Here is a 23,732-nt window from a genome sequence, read left to right as displayed (position 1 = left end):
TGCCTAACCAACTGACTGAGCCACCCAGGTACCCCCTGATTTTTTTTAAACCCTGTGATTAGGCATCAGAAATACTCATTTTAAGAAATGCTTCATGTGATCCACATGAACACTAAAACTTGAGTACTGCTCTTTTAGACCATTTCAGGATTTTTGCCTTTTTTGTATGTTTCTTCTGCCTAGAATGAGCTTAGCCCATTCTGCTTCTGTCAGTTTTTAAGTGCAATGCAAAATACATCATTATAAATGTTTCCTGATTCTTAACAATATTTTTAGCTCATACTTCCGTTACAGCACTTAGTATATTTTTAATGACTAATACATCAACTGTGTAATTTTCACATACATTAAGTAATTAGAATTCATTCATTATGTGAGTTTAAAGTACTTTGGGCTCTCATTAAGTCAAAGAAATCTTACTTGGTGCATATCATGTGTCAGGTATCTGAGGTACGGGAGTGTACAAGATCAAACTCATTCTTACAGGACAATAGGAAAATATGCAAGCAAAAGTTCCCATCATAGTTAAGTACTAATGCTGTGATAGGAACCATATATGGTAATGTTAAGGAGACAGAAATGGGAGGGAGTGTAGTAGTTACCTCATTCAAGATGATCAAAGGAAGCTTCTTGGGAAAGAAAATACTTGAGCTGTGAAAGACTTAAAACGTCCTTGGAAAAGCGAGTACCAGTCATAAAAATCTGAAACCACAACAGTTTCTCAGTAATTTTGAGGAAGACATTTATTTTTTTATAACACTAAGAGATACATATTTAAAATCTTAGAGTATTGAATATTATTAATGTTATCAAGAATTTGGACTTTTTAGCCTACTAAATTAGTAATATCCTAAATTAGTTGGGATACTAGTTTATTCTAATTATTTTGTTTTTCAGTGAAGGTGCGTTGAGAGGAGAAAGGTTTATGGGAAGTTGATAATAGTAAAGGACTGCCTATCTAATATCCCTTCTCTACTTCTTTACCAAAGGAAATCCTATTTTGTTGGGAGCACGGTTCCTCCACACTTTAAAAAATAATGCCATGTTTTCTATCTCTGTAAAATGAAACTACCATAAACTTAGTGGCTTAAAACAGCACACCTTTTTTATCTTACAAGTCTTGTAGTTCAGGAGTCTGGTCTAGTTTTCAAAGGCTAAACTCAAAGCGTTGGTACAATGCATTTTTTTCTGGAGGCTCTAGGGGAAAATTCATTTCTGTGACTTCTCCAGTTTCTAGATTATCTCCCACATGCCTTGACCACATTCCTCCATCTTCAAAGCCAGCAACTGCAAGTTGAGCCTTTCTCATGTCACATCTCTGTCTCTGACCCAGCTGGGTCAGGTTCTCAATTTTAAGGATTCATGATTGGAATTGTCCAGTTTAATCTCATCTCAAGGTCTTTAACCTTAATCACATCCGCTAAGAATCTTTTGTCAGACAGAGTAAGAAATTCACAGGTTATTGAGAACAGAGACTTCACTGGAGAGCCATTATTGTGCCTTACCACGGGCAGCCTTGAAAGATGGGTCAGACTAGAGGTAAGTTTTTAGTCAATAGAAGAGTTACTATGCGACACTTCTGGGAAAGTTCCTTAAGATGAAAACAGACTCTTAGCTTCATGGACCCTGATCCTGCACCATTCTGCTGCTTGAAACATGACCAACATAAGCTAAACTTCTGGCAGGTACACTGAGATCAGATATACAAGTGCTGGGGAAGAGAAAGCTAGAAAGACTCACTGTGCAGTCTTTAGGCTGCCTACATCTGAACTTGTTTTATATGAAAGACAAATGATTCTGTTTAAGCTATCATTTTATTAGATTTCTCTTAATAGCTTTGGGACAAATTCTTAACCAATGGCTTCATCAAAGTAAAGCTGACTTGGTCATTATAAAAGGAAAAGATCTATGTTGACTGCGGGATGGTTTCATTTTAATGACTGAATTAGATTATCCATTCAGCAATCTTATTTACTGGTGGTACAGTCTTTAACCAATTCAATTGATAAACTATACAAACCTGGACAAGTTAAGTTATCCAGAGAGACAAGGCAGAGTTGATGTTTTATTAACAGCTTAACTGTAATTAAGCCAACAGTCAGATGTCAATATACATGTCAGTATTATAAGAAAATGAATTTTGCTGCTATAATAGTATGCTAATATATTTAATTAAAATTATAATTGCTTTTTGAATCAGCAAATCTTAGCTGCCACAAAGAAATATTAATGTTTTAAATTTGCCACATATATGCTGAGTTTTATGTCTAACGTTAAAAAACATTATATTCTTATGTGAAATATCCAATAATGTTAGAATACATTGATAATGCCAAAAGAAGTAAAAGATTTTTGACAGCCAAGTTTCAAATAAAAGCTAACAATACCTCTTTTAGGTTATTCAAAATCTGAAATGCCTGTATAATGTTATTTATTCATGATACTCTCTATATTACGATAGTCTCAAGTTTTCCATTTACTGCTTTACTGCGGATTGTCTCATTTAAAAATAAAAAAAAAGCAAAGTTACATAGTTGCTGGTGAAACCAAAATTATTTTCTAATGGTATGACAGGAACTGAGGTTATTTAATCAACAAATCACACAGAATTTGAGTTTATTTTTCACATTTTCAGAGGAATAATTTTCTGCTTATTTTAGATAATGATGTCAATTCTTAGTAGTATGTGTTCTGTGAACCATTTTTGATAAGCATAGCACTGTGTCAGTTCCATACCTCGTATTATGTTTTGCTACATTGCACACACAATGAATATCATCTATCCTAAAATGTCTGGTCTAGTAACACTCTAATTTTGTTATACATTAGTAAATAGGTAATTCAGTTTTGTTTGGTTTGTTTATCCATTTTTATCTCTTTTACAACTGAAATTTATAAGTGTTAGACAAAATTTTATATGATACATGCAGTAAGCATATTTTTAAAAATGCATCCAACTTTGTGTTCTTTATTTTGAAAAAAGACAAACATTGAAGGAAAAAATCTATTATTTTCAACAGAAAATATGGTAGGTTGAATGCTGTCCTTACCTAAAGATATGTTCTCACACCTATCTCTGGAATCTATGAATGTTACATTACTTTTTTAAAGTTTAGTAATTTATTTTGAGAGAGAGAAAGCATGAATCAGGGAGGGCAGAGAGAGAGGAGAGAGAGAAAATCCCAAGAAGGATCTGTGCTGTCAGTGCAAAGCCCCACACGGGGCTGGAACTCAAGAAATGTGAGATCACGACCTGAGCCAAAATCAAGAGTTGGATGCTTAACCCCCACTGAGCCACCCAGGTGCCCCAAACGTCACCTTATTTTAAAGAAGGAATAGCAAACATACAGAAAAGGAGAAAGCACAGAGACACTGAGAAGGCAATGTGAAGACAGAGGCAGAAATCGGAGTGATGCAGCCATAAGCTAAGGGATGCCAAGGTTGCCGTGGGTCAGCAGCACTAGGTGAGGTGTGGGACAGAGTCTTCCCCTGAGCCTCTGGAGGGAGTACATCCCTGCCAACACCTTGATTTTGGAATTCTGGCCTCCAGAACACAGAGATAATTCATTTCTGTTGTTTTAAACCACCTAGTTTGTGGTGGTTTGTTAAAGCAGCTACAGGAAACCAGCTACCATTTTCAAATAATTTTCATCCTTACCTATTATTGCGCAGTTTGTCATCTTTTAAGTTCTTATTTAAATTCCAGTTAGTTAACATAACAGTGCAATACTAGTTTCAGATATGCAACAGTCATTTACCACTTCCATAAGGTACCTGGGGCTCATCTCAGCAAGTGCCCTCCTTAATCCCATGACTATTTCATCCATCCTGCCACCCACCTCCCCAACCTGGGAACCATCAGTTTGTTCTCCATAGTTAAGAGTCATTTTTTTTTTCAAATCAATTTGATAAAACTAGTATGTGGTCCTTTTGACTAACTGAAAAGTTATGCATAAAGATTTTCTTAGATTCAGATTAAAGGTAGAAGATTAAATACATATTTTCATTACAGTCCCTCTGAATTTTCACTATAATGACAGAAAAATGTTTTGTTTATTTCTACCAAAAAGGACTAAGATATTGGAGAGAAGATGACGGTAAAACATTTCCAGAACTGAAAAGCACAAGAAAAATATGTCATCACTGACTCAGTAGGCCAGAGAAAGCAGGATCCTAAACCATCAATGGGGACGTTGAGAAACACTGAATCTCATGGAAGAATAAATCATCAATACAGGACATTGGTAGAAAGTGTGTTTACAAATCTAACAGAATCCCTCACTGCCTGCCAGTCTACAGTGTCCCTCCCCCCACCCAGATCCTCTGTCCTTCCCCACAGAAGAAGATAATTGCCCCTGCCTCAAATACACACATGCACTCTAGCAGAAGACTAGAGATTTATTCTCTGAAGGAGGAAAAACAGAAGTTGTCTTTACTAGAGATACCTCAGCTTTGTAGAACGGGGAGTTACTATGCTAACACAGAAAAGTTGAAGAAAAATGTATTAATTAAATATTGAAACCTCTACTTCGCCATTCTTGGTCTTCAGCAAGTTGATTAATACTCTCTAGGAAGAGGCTAAAAAATTCATCTCTGAAGACCCAGACCAATGAAATAATAAAGATCCAAAAATAGTGATGCCGGTGGTTCCCCATCAGAAGAGCCCAACCATTCCACTCACAGTGAAATGTAGTCAATAAACCAATCCTCTCCATACACAAGGCTTCCATTCATCTTCCACTATTCCCTTCTTCAGTGTGAGAATGTATCTAAAAATAACTAGACACTAAGGAAAGCTTTTAGTGTGAAAAATAAATATCAAAACATCATTAAAAAAATCCGCAACTTGCAGAGTAAATAAAACTAGAGAGCAAAATAGGTATCCTTAGCATCAATATCCTAAGAAAGATAAAAAATGATTTTACAAGTATCAAAAAACAAAAAAGGAATAAACATAGAATAAGAAAGCAATTTCAGTATTTAAAAGTTTGTCAGCAGAAATGCATACTTAATATCCTTCTATACAATTAAACAATAAATTTGAGAAAAATCTCCCTTAAAGTACAGAAACACACACACACACAGAATGGAAAATGAGAAGAGAAATGCAGAAAAAAGAAAAGGAAAAAAAAAAAAAAACAACAACAACAGCACACACATACACACAGAAAAATTAGAAATTTAGGCTTAGAATGTAACATTCAAGTACTATAAATCCCCAAAAGAAAGAAAAACAGCAACACCAAAAAATCAGAAAGAAGAAAATCACTAAATAAATAATTCAATGTATCTCACAGAACTAAGAAATATGAATTTCCAGATTGAAAGACAGAGTACCCAGCACAATGATAAAAACAGAGTTATACTAAGGCATATCATCAAGAATTTTAAGAATTTGGGGCATACAGAATGTTAAAATATTGTAATGGAGAAGCACAGGGAATGATCAGGATTCTATATGCTGTTGGATTTTTCAATAGCAATGATGAAAGCTAGAAGACAATGGAACAATAACTTAAAAAATTAGCAAAAGGGATTTCCATATGCAGCCATATCATCAATTCAGTTTAGGGTAGACTACACGTGCTTTCTTTTATGTGAGATCTCAAAAGTTTTATTTGTATGAATCCTTCTCAAAAGCTTGTTTTAGAGATCCTCCACCAAAATTTAGAGGATAAACAAAGAGAGGAAAACATAAGATTCAGAATACAAGAGAAATGTTAAAGAGTTCCTTGAGATGAAGGTTAAGGAAAAGAACTAGAACAACAGCTGTGCAACAGAAAGAAATAACTATCTCTCCAAAATGAGTATGTCAGATGGTACCAAGTGTCTCCAAGAAAATGGCATCGAGAAACTCTTATATTTTAACACACTGAAAGGAGATTTGGATAATTTTATGGAAGAAGTCTTCGTAGCTGAATTTATGATCATTACATAAAAGGCTAAACAAACACAAAATAAGAAAACTATTAATTGCAAGGAAAACAAATTGTTCAAGAAAGGAAAAGATAATTGAATACTATGAGGCTAGGATACAAGTGACATTTATGTAGTCTTAATAATGTAAATAATGAATAATATAACAAAATAAGAAGTTAACTATTTTCAACCTATAAACTATGGATACTGTGTAAGTGTGTGATAGATTTGGTGATGCAGTGAAATATATCAGATAGATAAATGCTTTTCTTCAACATATCAGATAGATAAGTGCTTTTCTTAAATATACAAAGAGTATATTATGCTAAGTGAAATAAGTCAGTCAGAGGAAGACAAATATCATATGATTTCACCATATGTGGAATTTTAGAAATAAAACAGATGAACATAGGGTAAGGGAAAGAAAAATAAGATAAAAAGAGAGAGGGAGGCAAACCATAAGAGACTCTTAAATACAGAGAACAAACTGAGGGTTGCTGGAGGGGTTATGGGGGGGATGGGCTAAATGGGTGATGGGCATTAAGAAGGGAACTTGTTGGGATGAGCACTGAGTGTTATATGTAAGTGATGAATTACTAAATTCCACTTCTGAAACCATGATTACATTATATGTTGACAAACTTAGAGTTAAAAAAGTTTAAACTCTTATAACATGGAAGAGACAGGATTAAATAATGGAATATGCATTGTTTTATTTCTATGTGTTCATTTATTCAATTAATATTATTGGCATCCTCCCATGCAGCACTCACTCTGATAGACTGAGATCAGGATGAATAGAACAGGTACAGTTCTTGCCTTTAGGAGTTTATAGTCCAAAAAGAAAGGTTTCCTCTACTATTTACAAGTGTGATAATTGTTAAAAATTAAAAAAAAAGATATATTTAAATGTAAAAATATTTATAAAATTGATGGTTTTAAGAAGTAATCTAAATATGCTATTATTTATATATGTGGAGGTAAAAAACAGAAAAAAAAAATCAAGGAAAGAAGTGGAAAGTGATTGGCTTCAAGGCATCAAAAATGGAGTGACGTGGGGACCAGAGGGTTGTTTTTATACCATGTGTGGAGTACATACTCCAGTGTCCCATCCCCTCTAGTAATCTTCCCCTGGATGTGAGCAAGGCCTATGACTTAATTGTAACTAATATAGCTAAGGTGATGACATGACACTTTTATGATAATACTACTTAAGACTAAATCTGTTTTGGCAGGAGATACTCCATCTCCCTTGCTATCTTTGAGAAAATAAGATGTCATGTTGGAAAGACCATGTGGCAAGGAGCTACGGGCACTCTCTGACAATAGATAGCAAGGTCTTACAAGAAAGCACATGAAGTGAAAGTTGCCAAGAGTCATGTGAGATTGTTAGAGGATCATTCCCCCATTCACCCCTGAGATGAGACCAGAATCCCAGCCAATACCTTCATTGCAGCAGGTGAGACTCTTAAGCTGAGGACCCAGAGAAGCTGTGGTCCAACTCTTGATCCACAGAAACTGTAAGATAATAAGAGTGCTTCATTTTAAGCCATCAAGTTTGTGGTAACATTGTGACAGAGACAAAACTTAAGAAACTAGATCTTGATGAATAATTGACTCTGTAATCACCTGCATGTATAATTTAATTGAGGCTACAAACTAAAATTAAAGAAAACAGCCTCTTAATGAAAATGGATCTATCTATCTATCTATCTATCTATCTATCTATCATCCATCTATCTAGATATGATCTCAATAGACTCCAGAGCTCCCATAGAGACATTACAGTTTTTATAATGTTTATTTATTTTTGAGAGAGAGGTGGGGGGGAGAGAGAGACAAGGCATGAGCAGACGACGGGCAGAGAGAGAGGGAGACACAAAATCTGAAGCAGGTTCCAGGCACTGAGCTGTCAGCACAAGCCCAACGAGGGGCTTGAACCCATGAACCACAAGATCAAGACCTGAGCTGAAGTCAGATGTTTAACCGACTGAGCCACACAGATGCCCCTCCAATAGTGACATTAGACAGATTCTGCCAGCAAGATTGTTGTCTCAGTGAGCAGATATTTCAGGTGTTTCCTACCTGTCAATCTTCCCAGAATCCTCTTGCTGAAGAAGGTATCTTAAAACATTATTTAAAGGGCCTGTTTGATAAAATACAGAGAGAACATATCGCCTAGGATTGAAAAAATGGTTGATTACATACAATATAACAAAGAATTCTATGAACTTCCCATTTAGAATAACCAAGAACAATAATGTTTAAAGCATTTTAATCACAATAGCTTTTACAGAGGAAAACTGAGTATTAATGTCATAGTTTATATAATTTCCATATTTAAACATAAGAAAAGTATTTTCATTTATAACTATAACTTCTATGTTTTGTCTGATATGATTTCTTCCATGTTCTAAGTCATTTAGATTTAATATTTAAAAGATTAATGTTTAGAATTTTAAGTTTAGTAGATTATAAACATTGCAATACATAATTTTAATACCTTTGAATTAGTATTTAAGGTACAGATGATTTTATGGGGCACCTGGGTGACTCAGTAGGCTGAGCATCCCACTCTTGATGTCAGCTCAGGTTGTGATCTCACAATTCATGGGATGGAGCCCCGCATCAGGCTCCATGCTGTCAGCATGGGATTCTCTCTCTCCTTCTCTCTGCCTCTCCCCTGCTTGTGTGTGTACTCTCTCTCTTTCAAAATAAATAAACTTTAAAATATAGATGACTTTAAGTGTGATTCTCTTAATGTTTCATTAATAACACACACATGAGGGAGCATGGGTGGCTCAATTAGTTGAGCATCCTACTTTGACTCAGGTCATGATCTCAAGGTTCGTGAGTTTGAGCTCCACATCAGGCTGTGTGCTGACAGCTCAGAGCCTGAAGCATGCTTCAGATTCTGTGTCTCCCTCTTTCACTGTTTCTCCCTGACTCTCACTCTGTCTCTCTCTCAAAAATAAACATTAAATTCACCAAACTCCACACCCAAAAAACAAATAATCCAGTGAAGAAATGGGCAGAAAACATGAATAGACACTTCTCTAAAGAAGATACCCAGATGGCCAACAGGCACATGAAAAGATGCTCAATGTCACTCCTCATCAGGAAAATACAAATCAAAACCACACTCAGATATCACCTCATGCCAGTCAGAGTGGCCAAAATGAACAAACCAGGAGACTACAGATGCTGGAGAGGATATGGAGAAATGGGAGCCCTCTTGCATTGTTGGTGGGAATGCAAACTGGTGCAGCCGGTCTGGAAAACAGTGTGGAGGTTCCTCAAAAAATTAAAAATAGACCTACCCTATGACCCAGCAATAGCACTGCTAGGAATTTACCCAAGGGATACAGGAGTGCTGATGCATAGGGGCACTTGTACCCCAATGTTTATAGCAGCACTCTCAACAATAGCCAATTATGGAAAAAGCCTAAATGTCCATCAACTGACGAATGGATAAAGAAATTGTGGTTTATATACACAATGGAATACTACTTGGCAATGAGAAAGAACGAAATATGGCCTTTTGTAGCAATGTGGATGGAACTGGAGAGTGTTATACTAAGTGAAATAAGTCACAGAGAAAGACAGATACCATATGTTTTCACTCTTATGTGGATCCTGAGAAACTTGACAGAAGACTATGGAGGAGGGGAAGGGGAAAAAAAAAAGTTAGAGAGGGAGGGAGCCAAACCATAAGAGGCTCTTAAAAACTGAGAATAAACTGAGGGTTGATGCGGGGTGGAAGGGAGGGGGAAAAAATAAACATTAAAACACATACACACACACACACACACACACACACACACACACACACACATACACGTAATAGTTTCACCCAATCCCACACTTTTAACATGATCCCAGTTTAGTCTGGGTCACTATTTGTATCTTTAATTTGAAAAATTACAGATAGATTTGTCAGTTGCCATAGACAACAAACAGAAACATGTCCTTCTTAAACTCTGCTGTTTGCCCTCTCTCCCAGTCAGTCCAAAGAGGTCAACTGGAGAAAATATCAGGACAGATGTAACATTTAACTATAAATTATCACAAACTATAAATACTCAACTAATTTTTTCTCTCTTCTTCATCTCTACTGGCATTTCTAGTGGCATTCCAAATGTGAAATAGGCTTACTGTATATCAAATTAGAAAAAAAAAATGGAGTTTGGCATTGATGTAGGAAACACATTGATAAAAATAAAATCTTATTGTACACTAAATGATACAGAATTATTAATGAACATTTTATTTGGTCTTAACATTAAATATTTTATATCGTGTGCTTCATTTTATTGATGTTTAATACCTGATTGAAATGAGATTTCTTAATTCATTCCAGCATGAATAATGCTGAGAAAAAAGGTTATGAAAACAGCTTTCTGGTAACTTCTGCTACTGAAATAGCCCTGCTTTCTCCATAAGTTGTGAAACTAAATAGCTGAAATCCACGAGTCAGGCTAACTCACCATATGCCTTCTGAAAGGATCCTTTTGAAAATCCAGAGAAAGCAGGCATTCATTTCCACTCTTCAAGCACTTAGCTTCTTAAAGAAACATGACAATTGATTTAAAACTAAATTTTGAAAATTATGGTCCTGATTATATTTTTGAAGTTAGTGGTTCCATGGGATTTTAAAATAAAACACTGTTACATTAAACTCCTCTCAAATGAATTTCATTTCTGCTGACATCTGGGGTCCCAAATCCTGAAAGGACATGAAGGATGATTTTGTATATTCCCACTCCCCCAAAGCAGTAACATTTCATGTTTTTCCAACACATATGCATTTGGGGGTGGTATTTATTTGGTAGAGATGCCAGAACAAAGAAATGTAAACTAGATGGCTTAAACAACAGAAATCTATTGTCTCACAGTTCTGGGGACTAGAAGTCCAAAATCAAGGTATCTGCAAAGGTGGTTCTTCCTGAGGGAAAGATCTGTTCTAGGCCTCTCTCTCTTTGGCTTGTGGATGGTTATCTCTCCCTGTGTTTCTTCACAGGGCAAACTCCCCATGTGTGTGCAGGCCTCCAACTCCCCCCTACAATGTGACCACAAATCAGATCGGATTACAGCCCACCCTAATGATACCAATTTAAAGAACGTATTTCTAAATAAGGTCACATTCTGAGATCCTGGGGGATGGATTTTACACTATAAATTTGGGGATGGGGACACAATTCAACCATAATAGAAGTAAAATAATTATTTAAATTATTCTTAAATTTTTTTCTACAGGCATTCTTAACTCATAAAAATAGAGTTATGCCCTTATTGTGAAGAATTGTAAATTCATTAAATTCAATGAGTATCTTTCTATGAGGTAATCTAGTAAGAAGAAATGTATGAAATAGTTCTTGTCTGCATCTTTAGTGATAATTCAGTACATTCTACTCCTCCAGGCCACTGAACAAAAGAGTGAAACTGTGAATGTTGATACACACAACATACACAGAGAGTCTGAACTGTCAGTTTTGTTATCATGAGAAAGGATTTTCAGGCATTACTCTTTTGTTTAATATAAAAGTGAAAGAAAATATTACCAAATTTGGCGAACTAAAAAGAAACATTAAAAAAAAGCACCATTACCATGTTTGGACATGGGAAAATTTAAAAATAATATATTTCAAATAAAGCATTTTTGACTAAGAGTTAGAAAATTATAATAACATAAAATTTAATAGAAATTTTACAGTTATTGATGACACTAAAGTTGCATATTTGCAGAAAAAATGACTTGTTTATGAATCATAATTCTTCCTTTTGAAAATGAAGGGTACAGTGATTGTCATATAATGTTACAATGTCATAATATTTTAGATATAATATAAAACAATATGCTCAATTCTCTACTAGAATACAAATTATCCATTCTTTTTATTTGCAGCATGCAAAACATGCTTGAAGGCTTTAAATCCCCTTACTATCCCAAATTGTTTGTCACTCAGTTATTTGTATAACTAGATGATACTTCTTGATGTTTTTGGTATTAAAAAAAAAAGTAGTGTCACAGTTCAGAAGATTAAAAACAATGTTCTAGAAATATTGTATCTATCTTCCCACACATTTAAAAAATCACCAAGGACTTACATTTTTGTTGATTTTATACCCAGTACTGCTAATGTACATCCCTAGTTTTAGGCCCCTAAACTTTCCAGATTAATTGGCTCTAGTGGGCATTTCAAAGATAGTTACAGCACTTAAGTGAAGTTCTGTGTCCTCAAATCCTATTTATCAACATCTGAGTCCTGATAGTCCATATTAGTAAATAAAAAACTCTCAAACAAATAAGCACACTATGATACTTACAGATGAAAAAGAAGTATATACCAGCATTCTTCATGTTGGAAAAATTAAAATAATGAAATCTATACTGAATACAACTTCTAAAATGTATTGTCTAAGAGAAGGCTGACATAAAAGGACATTATTAAATGCCACCAGTATAATAAAATCCAAGTTTAGAAATGCATTATTTAAAATAAAACTCACCATAATATATTTTAAAATAAATATATCCTTTAGTTTTGATATTTAGGCTTTAATATTCCAAAAAATGAGAGAATATTGATGATTGTCTTTTAAAAATTACTATTCTGGGGGTGCCTGGATGGCTCAGTCTGTGGGTATACAACTCTTGATCTCAGGGTCATGAGTTTGAGCCCCATGCTGCTGGATGTAGAGATTACTCAAAAATAAAATCTTAAAATAATAAAAACAAAAATTAATTTTCTGTACCTTGTGTCTTCTCTAGCTTTTACTATATTTAAGATAATATTTATAATGACACCAACTCTTTTGGGGTTCGTGGATCCAATTCCAATCTAGGGGATGAAGTGCCCAAGCAATTCTCAGCCACTGGAAGGGTTTCTGAGAATTCGAATCAATTCTGACACTATCTACCCAGAGACAGTATCAGATTCCATAGGTGAAGGGTTAAGTCTTACAAGATTGTCCCTCACCCCTCACTTCAGACACCAGTCACAAGGCCTAAGCTGTGCTTCTGGATCAACTAGATACATACAGATTGGAGATTCCAAAGAACCCCCTACTTCTGTTCTTTTAATTTGCTAGAGAGGCTCACAGAACTCAGGGAAACATTTACTCACATTTAAAAGATTAAAGGGCATGATAAAGGATATGAACCAATAGCCAGATGAAGAGATGCATAGGGCAAGGTATGGGGGAAGGATGTGGAGCTTCCGTGCTCTCTCCAGGAGCACCACCCTTCCTCCATCTCCATGCGCTCACCAACCTGGGAGCTCTCTGGACCCAGTCCTTTGAGAGTTTGTATTCAGGAGTCATTGCATAGCCATGACCGACTAAGTCAACTGCAATTGGCTGACTCAACCTCTAGCCCTCCTCCCTTACCCTCCAATCCTTTAAATTCCTGGCAACCAGCACCCTCTCCCTCCATCCCCCTTGGCTGGAGTCCAAAAGACAAAATATTTTTGAAATGGATGTAGGCATACATTTTTAAGCAATTTAAACTTTTTTTTAAATGTTTATTTATTTTTGAGAGAGGGGCAATGAAAGAGGGAGACACAGAACCCGAAGCAGGCTTCAGGCTCTAAGCTGTTGGTACAGGGCCTAACCAAGGCTTGAACCCACAAGCTGTGAGATCATGACCTGAGCTGAAGTTAGACGCTTAACCAGCTGAGCCACTCAGGTGCCCTGAATGTAGGCATACATTTAATTCAAGTATTATAAACCTACAAAACTTCTAATTTTTATACAGATCCTCATGATAAACAAATCCATGCACTACAGGCAAAAACAAATCTCCATTTTCATTAAAATTAAAGTTTTGGAAAATGGCATGTAAGATACTTATTGATATTTTGTTTTAAAAGTGAATTCTTTTGGGGTGCCTGGGTGGCTCAGTCGGTTAAGCATCCGCATCTTAATTTCAGCTCAGTTCATGATCTCATGGTTCATGAGAGAGAGGCCCATGCTGGGCTCTGCACTGACAGCATGGAGCCTGCTTGGGATCCTCTCTCTCCTTCTCTCTCTTCCCCTCATCTATTTGTTCTCTCTCAAAATAAATAAATAAATAAATAAATAAATAAATAAATAAATAAATAGAAAAGGAATTATTTGGAGAAAGTTAACCCATACTTAAAAAATCAATTGTCTGCAGATACAATGTAAATGAGTCTCTTGAATTAATTAAACAGAAACTGAGCTTTTTCTTTCAAAAATTTGAAAACAAGGAGAATATAGAAATCAAGGTTTAAGAAGTATGACAGATAAGAGACAACTATTAATATGTAAACAAATGTAACATTTAGTATACTTAATCAGAACTAAGACTTAATAAATACTTTCACAGGTTCCTCAAGCAGAAAGAATACTTAGAAAATGCAATTTGTACTGGGATTATATTGGCTATTAGCAAATAATGAGGGGAAAAAATTCATCATTATTTACCACAACAAACCCAACTCCACTCACATGTAATAAAACAAACAAAAATGGGCTAATATACTCTTAGATACATGACTGAACTTTTTATAAGAGGGAACAATATGTTTCTATAGAAAAGTGTTTAAATATGAATGTTCAAACTCATGGAATTAATATTAAATGAATTAATTCTCTGTACCATTTTGGAATGTTAAATACAATGCAAGCACTGTATTATGTAGTCACTAGTATTCAATGTTAAGACACAATGCTTGACCACAAGTCACTTATTTTCCTAATAGAGAACACAGATGAGAAAAGGTTATTTCATTAAAGCAACCTAAGTGCTAAGATAGAGGTGGGTGTAAGGAATTATACAACCAACCAACATTTTAAGGAGTCAGAAAAACTTTCTTAGGTCCCAGGAACACTGAAAGTTGGTTAGGCGAGTACAAGATTATGTGTAAAAGGTTTGAAAGTGAAAAGAACACAGTGCTCCCAGAACATTACATGATTCCTAGCATAGCTGTGAGAGTAAATGTGGATGTCTGGCCAGTGGTGAGGCTAGAGATGTAAAAAATCCAGGTAATTGAGGATTTGTCGGCTATGTTTATGAGTATGAACTTTATCTTTGGGGATATGGGAAGTTATTGGAAAATTTTACCACACTGTGATATTTCTGGTTCTAAAGATACCACTCTCCCTTCAGTTTGAAGGATAGACTAAAAAAAGGGACAATGGCAAAAGTATCAACAAGTGGTTCTTGTTATAATTTTGTCAAGAGATGATGGTGGCCTGAACTGAGATAGTTGCAGTAAGCATGAAGAAAGTGGTACCTGAGAAGACAAAAAAGAATATGAAGAATGTTCAAGTTTCTACATTGGATAATTTGGTAGGTGGTGTCTCATTTGTCCCCACAGGATTTTAATTTATGGAGGTGGCTGTATGACAAGAAGAGGCTTATGGCATTGAAAGAAGATTTTTATTATATTTCCTGAGAGGAAGGGGCTCACCACACCATGTACAGAAACATGGGAAAGAACCAGATTATGTTCAGAAGCAGATGGCAGGAAATAAACTAGGCCAGCGCCTTTGTTAAGACCTCCATAGAAATGCAAGACCAGGCAGAGTGAATAATGTAATACTGGCTAGTTTGAATTATTCCAGCAAGCTTTGGGCCAGAGGAATGGTCTCCAATTCCCTGGTACCTGTCCTGGGGATGATTTAGGTCAGGGGAAATAGTGGCTTAGTATGTGAGGATTAAATAAGGATGTGGTTGGGTGACTCAGGGTTTGTTAGTTTCCATATCAAAAATGTGCTTATATATATATTGTTATTATCTTTAGTAATTAGCTAGCTCTGGGAGGTGCCCAGGATGAAAAAAACTCTCACCCCTCATCTTTAAGGCACTCAAATGCTATAGCATCAAGAATGCAGTAGAGAAAATATTGTTCATATAATTAGTCTTGTGATGAATGGATGCCAAATAGACAAATATAGAATCTAACAAAACACAGGACAGATTGTGGTGCCATTCACTGAACTCTGTATCATGGGAATAAAAACTGTCTGCTCATGAAAGGTAGTGAAGGTAGAAATATTTAAAGTGGTGGTGTTAGTGCATTAAAATAGAGATGTCCGGTAGAAAGTTAGATGCATAGATCCAGAAATAAGAAAAGAAATATGGAATTCAGAGATGAATTTGGGAATTATCAGCAAGAATTATTAGAAAGTCATCAGAGAGTTATCAGTGAGAGTAGAAGTTAGCTAAGTGGAAAGATGTCAACTAGGGGGCATCCATAACATAAAAAGGGGGCCTAGGGCAGAATCCTGTAGAGTTAAATACAATCCTTATTGCAATAGATTACTAGACCAGAGGAATGTGAGCTACTTTTTAGGTTATTTTAGGTCTTTTGTACATTGAATATTTTCTATGTTCAGCACCCCAAGTCAGATCTATGAACAGTGAGAGAATATGAGTATATTTGTTAAAGTCTAATAGAGAAGTTTTTTTTATTTCATTTTTTTATCAGGCAAAGAAAACAATAAATTAAGGTTTCTGACAACATTGACTACTTAAAACCATTTGAGCACTTACCATTAAAAAATGTTATATATAAGAAAACCTATGAAATATATGTACATATTTTTAGTAAATTTAGGGGTGCCTGGTGGCTCAGTTGGTTAAGCATCCAACTCTTGATTTTGGCGCAGGTTATGATCTCATGGTTTGTGAGATTGAGCCCTGGGTCAAGCTCTGCACTGAGAGCTCAGAGCCTGCTTGGGATTCTCTCTCTCCCTCTCTCCCTCGCTGACTCTCTCTCTCTCTCTCATTCAAAATAAACAAATAAACATTAAAAATATTTTTAAAATGAAACAAAAAAAAATTTGAAAGGTGTTATAATAATTAACAGGCAAAATAAACCTGTCTCATATTTATAAGAAAGCTGAGTTGGTTTATCTTCTCAGTAAATTAGAATATTATAAAGAGATGCTCATGCTGAATTTTTTGAACTACATTTATGAGACAGTGTTTATATGCACTGTATTTGGAAATTTTTCAAAGCTATATCCCTAAAAAAATTTAAATCAATCACTCCTCTAGATATTCTTTCTCTGATATAGCTATAAATTAGTAGGATGATTTTTGTGAATAAACTTATACATTTCTTGCTGCATGTATTTCTCCATCTAGGAGAAATAAATTCACCTGATTTTACCTCAAACTTTGAGACTTTTGATGGAATCAATTTGATTTAGTTGTCCCAAAGCACCCTCATGGAGTTATTACAGTGCTTGACGAGTGCATATAAATGGAAGAAGCCCAGTGCAGCTAGAATTTGGAGAGAAAAAAGAGAGTGGCTGTCATGATCCAGAGATCCTGAGAAATGGACAGATTAGATATATATTTAGGAGACAGAAATGACAGACTATATTGATGGATTTGATGTATGAGTTGGAAGAGAAAAATATTCAAGATAACTTTCAATTTTCTGGTTTGAGCACCTAGGTAGATGGAATGTATTACCAATTTGGGGAAAACTGGATCATACACAGTTTCAGTGAACTAAGAAAATTATAATTTCTATGTGAGACATGTTAAATGTGGACACTTCCAAGTACCTAAGGAAGATTGAAAATATCTGTCTAGAGCTCAAAGGCAAGATCTATATGATATACAGATGGGAATTATTAACATATAGATACATCTGTAGGAATATATTCTATTGAAATCATTGAGAAAACTGAGCTCATGAGAAAAAATGATCTAGGATGAATAGAACAGGATTACTGAAAAATAAACTGAAAATTTGTTGGTAAGATAAAAATTTTTACTGAGATGTAATGCAATACAATGAAAGCCAAGAGATTGAATGTTGCAAAACATTGCATTTTTTCAATTAATTTAAAGACTATTAAGAAGTTTAATATGCTTAAAATTAAAAATACACATTTGCTTAATGGCAGGGAAGGCTGTGGCTGTTTGAGAAGTTTACTGTCCCTGAGATGTGGAATCAGTGTGTTGTAGAAAACTTGATAAGATTGCAAATTAAAGGAAAAGTGAAAAGTTGGTGCAATGAGTATTTTGAAAACACAGCAAACAGTACAATGAGATTCAGATGAATGTTGCTTTTGTTTCCCTTGATGTTTTATGATTGGGAGTTACTGGGTCAAAGCTGCCTGTTAATTACAATGATACTAAAAAAATTTAACTACTGAACACTCGAGAGAGAGTGTGGGAATAAACAACAGGAAAATTTCTTTAAGAAGGTAAGACTTGGGCATGTGATTTAAAATACAGGTGGAGTGTTTGACCTTTGCTAGAAAGACAAACCTTTTTTTTTTTTTTTGGTAACAGGAAGAGAAGATGGGTAAAAATATAAAATTGGCTTGTTCATCTGTGAAACGTAAGGCTTCTATTAACTCAGTACATCATGAGGCAATTCTATCAGCTCTTCTTAGCTGTGTTTGGGGAGGAAAGAGAAGGACCATTAGAGGGTAGTGTACACACAGGGAATAGTTAGCAGAGTAAAGAGGGGTAGAGGTAGTGATATGCACTTACATTACTGGGGAGTTAATTAGTGCACCAAAGAAAATGGCAATCATGAATTTGTAATCATAAATTTCTGTCAAGAACTAACATTTTTTTCCATGATTTTTCTCCACCATGTTTAGAGGAAGCATAAAGAAAAATCATTTATTCATGATTGAGGTTTGTTATGACAATATGTTGGAAAGAGACTGGAGCTGGATGAGTGTGTGTATGTACAAGAAAATATTTTATTTTATATATTTAAATGTTTATTTATTTTGAGAGAGAGAAGAGGGAGCACAAGCAGGGGAGGGGCCGTTAGGGAGGGAGAGAGAGAATCCCATTTTTAAGTGCAGAGCCGGACACAGGGTTCAATCTCACAAACCGTGAGATCATGACCTGAGCCAAAATCAAGAGTCAGACACTTAACCAACAGAGCCACCCAGATGCATCTACAATAAAATATTTTAATGTTGGTGCACAACTGTAAGCTAGGTAATGAATGTGGAGAAGGTGAGATTCTTGTTGGATTGGCACTTTTCGTGAGAGTAAAGAATAGTTACATGTTAGACACTTGACCAAGTACAATGAAGGATTTATAGCATTTTAATGACAGCACTGGACATTTAAATATCTGAAATGGATTGTGGCATAATGGTAAAAAACATTAAGGGGTTTACATAGGAATGAGTAGCTAAGGTAAATGTAGAAATGAGCACATTAAAAAAACTGAGACTCAACAGCTGATGATGGAGGACCATACAAAGGTGATGAGAGGACATTGATGTGATGAAAAAGAACGTGAGCAAGAAGAGAAAGTTAAAGCTTTCAATGAATAACATAAAATTCAATGAAGTTGGTAAAGGAGGTTACTCAGGGATCACAAAAATACAGAAAAGCTACATAACACAGGTGTTATGGTCCAGTGCCAATTTTCTGACAATAACTGGATGTCCTACAGTCCAATTAACTTCTGACAGTAACTATCCAGAGTTAGCATCCAATCCTGAGAGGTAAAGGCAAGTCCTTAAATTCTGACACTATCTACTCACACTTTGCACCAGATCCCACAGGCTGGGAATCCCACAGTACCCAACAAGACTCCCCTTACTTCAGACACAAGACCTGAATGGGGCCCTCAGCTTACCCACACCAACTCCTGACTGGGCTACAAATTCAGAGGTTCCCATGACCCCAGTTAGGGGTTTGATAATATACTAGGATGATTCACAGAACTATAGGTATGTTTTTATTATAAAGGATATAACTCAGAAGAGCCAAACAGATCAAGGTTTTGGGGGAATGGGGAGAAATGCAGGAGTTTCTTTCATCTGGAGTCAGGGGAAGCCACACTCCCAGCACATAAATATGTTCACCAGCCAGGAAACACTTTGACCCTTGTGGTTCTGAATTTTTCTCATGGTTTCATCACATAGGCATGCTTGATTAAATCACTGGCCAAGTGATGAACTTAATCTCCCTTTCCTAGAGGCTTTAGGGGGTGGTTCAACCCTCAAACCACCTTTAGTTTTTCTGAAGACCATCTCCCATCTTGAATCTAGGGGTTCCACCAGAAGTCACCTCTTTGGATAACAAAGACACTCCTACCACTGAGGAAATTCAGAGTTTTTGAAGTTCTGCATGAGGAACAAACACCTGTGCGTGCGTGTGTGTGTGTGTGTGTGTGTGTGTGTGTGTACCTCGGGGTAGAAAAGTAAGCAAGGGTTTTTTGTTTTGTTTTTATTCTTTTACAAATGTCAATCAGAAGATGAACTCTTTGGGGACAAATATGCTTTATTTAATACAACTCAGGAGTATAATACTATTGCAATTACTCAGTAATCATGTCATTCTTGTGTATAATTTTGTGATATGAACTAAGTAATAATAGTGAGTAGATTTTCTTCCTTGAATGAGAAAGGAAATCAAATTTATTGAACATTAAGTGAAGGAATTTGCAAGTGTTGGCTCAGAGAATCTTCAATGAAAATTTATATGGGTAGAAATACAGATTCAAGGAGGTAAAATAAATATGTAATCATCATGAATTAGATTTAACCCCAAATTCTATACTCTTCCTATTAGTTCCCTACACTGACACATGGTAGAATCACCAATGGGATTTTTTAAATAAAATTTTTCTAGAAAAAATTTCCATGTTATTTTTAACATGTTCCACAGTGGCTCCATATACTATACAATATATAGTATATATTGTAAAGTGTGTATATACTGACCTCAGACCCCCCAAAATGTAAAAAGAATAGCATTCACTCTTATTTTGTTATTACATTTTCCTCTATCATTTCATTAGTTTTAGCACACTTAAAATATTTTGTCTTTAAATCATTAAGTTCAGGTTAGTGGGAATAAACAAGAGATGTTCGACCCATGGAATCTGACTTTTACAGATATTTGTTCTTTTTTATGTTCCTTATAATCATGAAAGGTTTCTAAAATACTCTCTGGCAATTGTTTTTTTCCATGTTGTCCTATCATGATCCAGTAACACAAATTTTGGTGTCTTCCAGTAAGAAAAATTTCCTTCAGAATTTTCTCCAGAGTGACTGGTATCCCTCTACAATTGCCACTTGGGAATTTTCCTGTGGTAAGTAGCTCATGGGCCTTACCAACAGTTTATATACTTAAAAAAATGAAAAGTGACTGATGATGACATTCACATTGAGTCAGTACTTGCAATCTCTCAGCTATATGCTCTGCTTTAAGTCATATAATCCATCCACAAAACAACCCACTGGAAATTGCTGGGGAATGAAAATAAAATAAAAATAGACAGTGGTTTTGCAATGGAAGCTTTCCTTTTTAGACATGAGAACCACTCTAGGCTTGTAGCTCCAATGCTATGGCTCTTTCTTCCCTTAAGGCATGACATAATTCATACTCCTGTCTCACCTGCCCCTCCCCCACTCCACTGTCAGCTTCACAACCCCAGTGCGGGGTCACCAAAAAATAACCAGATTTGTACCTTCCTAAGTATCTTGATTTATCAGATGACTCTTGATGAGAAGTTATACCACCCAAAAGCTTGCTTTGAGAATGTTCTTCTATTTCTGTAATCCCCTGAGAGTTTTGCTGTCATTTTTGTCCTGGGACAATAGGCACCTTACTAGATCAGGGCTGATTATAAAATTATGACAAAAACACTGCCAAGTTGCAGTGCACTCCTTAATAAACTATATATTTAATAGGGATCTCATTGCTGAAATTACTCCAACACTTATGTAACATTCTACACTCTGAAATAGATTTTTTTTTTTTACCATAATGAGGAACCAAATGCTTCCAGGAGTTTATGGTGGTGGTTAGAGGGGACATTTTTAAATATTGAATATGTATTTTTTTCTCTAAAAATGTTTATTTATAGACTCAATCTTTCAGGTTTCTCAAAATTAAACATGATACCCAGAAATGCATCAATTAATATACAAAATAACACACATCCTAAATATTATTTAATTAAGCCATTAGAACCATTTCTCTGCAATTTGACCTGAAACAGTAATGTGTTTAATACTCTAAACATACAAAGTGAACAGTAATCTCAGCTATTCTTCTGTCCAAGATGGCATCCACTTACTGAGACAATCTGTTTAACATGAAACATTTAGAAAAGTTAGCATTTATTTAGATATTCAAAATTAATATAATCAGTATCACCAATAATTAGCAACCATTTATTGATCACATAATACATGTGTGATAGCAAGCAAATTAAAACAAATGCGTGCAGCAGCCTGCCAATCTACAGATTATGAAGAAGGTTTACTACTAAAGATAATATTTGGGATGGTAACTTTCTAATTCCTTAGCTACCTGACTGCGGTAAATTTTGTTCTGGGTGTGTCATTCTGGAGACCTACCATAGAGTCTATGCTTCTAACCACTCAACATTTTTTTTCAATAAATGATTTCCCTGTATTAAATTGATACATAAAATAGCTATAGTAGTATCTGTTAACAACTGAATCATGAATGTTTCAGAAGAGGGTTCAAATTACTTCTAATCATATAACCAAGGTCTAAAATTACACATCACCATCAATGTTGCATTTCCCTGTCCCTTTTCTATTATTCCAAATATCCTTTGTATCATTCCAAATAAAATGTTGATTACAGTAGAAAAAAATGTTTCTCATACTGTAATTTTGACCAACCATATATTTTAAGTATTTCCTATGCCACATAAAGTTTTAAAAAGTAGTGCTCCTATTATTTTTTCAGTATAGTGGACAGTTATCAATCTTTGGGTAACTGAAATCGAAATACTATTCTTATTTTTGTGGAAATTCCCAACTGCCAGTCTAAGAGAGAAGCAGGAATGCCCCTCATCCACAAAATCCAAAGTACCAGTTAGGTTTCCATTGTCCCTAGTAGTCCAACCCTTAATGAATAATTTAGGCTCCACTAACATCATGCACCTGTCCAAGTCCTTAAGCTTTGATGAAGTAGGTGAAAGCTATGAGGTGAATTGAGAAATTATTTATTGCTCAAAAAGTAGTGTCACATTCCTGTTGATAATGGAGCCAACAGGATCATTCTAAACAGAATATTACTATGCTATCATTTTTGCTTAGTCTTCTTAATGCCTGTTCACCCTAAGCTCCTGCCTGGTTTCCAATCCTGGCTCATTGTGTTTTCCTTCAATTCTCTCTATTATCAGATATCTTTCTAATGAAGTTCTTTTCTTCTTAAATTAGCCAGGGTTCATTTGCATTGCTTGCAACTTAAATTAGTAATCAATGCATTTGGAGTGAAGAAAACATTTTTTTAAATGTTTATTACTTGCGTGTGTGTGTGTGTGAGAGAGAGAGAGAGAGAGAGAGAGAAAGAGAGAGAGAGAATACATGCTCTCAAGCAGAGGAGGGGCAGAGAGAGAGGGAGACAGAGGATCTGAAGCAGGCTCCCTGCTGACAGAAGAGAGCCCATTTGGGGACTCAAACTCACGAACCAGGGCTCAAAAGGCTTATTAGCCTGCCGAGCCACCTAGGCACCCCAAAGAACTGCAAAGATTTCAGAGGAAATGGGAGAACCAGGAAAAAATACTTGGCAAACCTAAATAAGAATTAGCTATAAAATATTTTAACACCGGGGCACCTGGGTGGCTTAGTCAGTTGAGCGTCTGACTTAGGCTCAGGTCATGATCTTGCAGTTTATGAGTTCAAGCCCCGCGTCGGGCTCTGTGCTGACAGCTCAGAGCCTGGAGCCTGCTTTGGATTCTGTGTCTCCCTCTCTCCACCCCGTCCCCGTTCATGCTCTGTCTCTCTCTTTCTCTGTCTCTCAAAGATGAATAAACGTTAAAAAAAATTAAAATATTTTAACACCATTAATTGGGCTA

The 23,732-nt window shown here is 35.6% G+C and overlaps 1 long non-coding RNA gene across 1 annotated transcript in view; it reads right to left on the bottom strand.

Moving 5' to 3' along the window:
- Window positions 1-632: 632 nt before the first annotated feature.
- Window positions 633-23,732, bottom strand: part of LOC122227273 — a 114,165-nt gene continuing 91,065 nt past the window's right edge. Inside the window, exons 2-3 of the long non-coding RNA XR_006205950.1 lie at window positions 7,365-7,437; window positions 633-702 (exon numbers count right to left, since the gene is read on the bottom strand). This is a non-coding gene — a long non-coding RNA (uncharacterized LOC122227273). The remainder of the gene's footprint in view (window positions 703-7,364; window positions 7,438-23,732) is intronic.

Source organism: Panthera leo, chromosome C1 (assembly GCF_018350215.1).
Source record: "Panthera leo isolate Ple1 chromosome C1, P.leo_Ple1_pat1.1, whole genome shotgun sequence".
NCBI lineage: Eukaryota > Metazoa > Chordata > Mammalia > Carnivora > Felidae > Panthera > Panthera leo.
The sequence above is the reverse complement of the archived record's forward strand: the minus strand, read 5'-3'. Positions and strand labels throughout refer to the sequence as shown.